This window comes from Corapipo altera, unplaced genomic scaffold (assembly GCF_003945725.1).
Source record: "Corapipo altera isolate COAL_440 unplaced genomic scaffold, ASM394572v1 79770, whole genome shotgun sequence".
NCBI classification, from domain to species: Eukaryota; Metazoa; Chordata; class Aves; order Passeriformes; family Pipridae; genus Corapipo; species Corapipo altera.
In genome coordinates, this window is record NW_020893500.1 from 1 (window position 1) to 1,049 (window position 1,049).

A 1,049-nucleotide genomic window follows, 5' to 3' on the forward strand; every position below is an offset into this window, starting at 1 on the left:
TGATCCAGAAGAAACTCATTGCCCCCTCCAGAAGAGCTACCTCCAAAAGCCAGGAAATGTCATCATCTTCCCACAAAAAGTCATTGTTATCCTTCTGCTCTTCTTCTGCTGCTGGCAAGACCCCTAACAAAAGGGGTAAGAGGCATGTCATTACTCTGAGGGATTATTTCACTCTGCTTTCTCCCCAGCCATGTCACCTCACTTTACAAAGACAGAACTTTACAAAGGTAACCATTTAGTCCCTCTGAAATTACCTTTGCCGTGCTCCACTGCAACAGAGCTCACATCCAAACTCTTGCCCACTGCAGCAGGAAGCAACACACTTTCTGCTGGACCTTCAGAATCAGTCTGTGTAATTGAAAAGACATGTCTGAGAACTGGAAAAGGCTCTTTCTCAACCCACTTCCACGCACAGCACTTCAGCTTCAGCCAACAGGCCTAATAAGCGGGATTAGGTGGTGGAAGCAACAAAACGGGCAACACAGCCAGCACATTCAGCATCTCTCTTGAGCAGGGCTTTGCAAAGGGGATGAAGTACTCGTGTCCAATCCAGAGGGAACCTAGGCTGGAGAAATACATCTCCAGACAGTAGGTCATTTGACATTAATCGATCCAGGGAAGCAGGCTGGGGGGGGGAAACAGCAATCCTCACAATGCCAGTCTTATAGGATTTCAGAGGACTGTAAACAGCAGGAAGCTCTACTGCTTTGTTCTAGAAATCCAACTTGGAGGTCAGTTGCAAGAAGACCCAGGATATTAGCTTGACCTCATTTGTCCCAGCACTAACTGAACACTTTGTCTGCCGCACTGGCATGTCCAGGTCCAAGGTACAAGCACGTGGCAACAACAGCAGTGAAGGGAAAGGAGCCCCGACGCCATTGATCCAGAGGAACCTCACTGCCTCCTCCACAGTAGGTACCTCAGAATCCCAGGGGGAGTCATTGTCTTCCTTCTGCTCTTCTCCTGCTGCTTGTAAGACCCCTAACAAAAGATAACAGGTTTGTCATTACTCTGAGGGCTTAATTCACTCTGCTTTCTCCCCAGCCATG

The 1,049-nt window shown here is 48.4% G+C and overlaps 1 long non-coding RNA gene across 1 annotated transcript; it reads right to left on the reverse strand.

Annotated features, from left to right (window-relative positions):
* Positions 1–40: 40 nt before the first annotated feature.
* Positions 41–983, reverse strand: LOC113942729. Its single transcript, XR_003526028.1, has 3 exons — positions 920–983; positions 255–348; positions 41–123 (listed from the first exon to the last, which is right to left on the reverse strand). It is a non-coding gene; the product is annotated as an uncharacterized LOC113942729 (long non-coding RNA).
* Between the last annotated feature and the right edge of the window lie 66 nt (positions 984–1,049).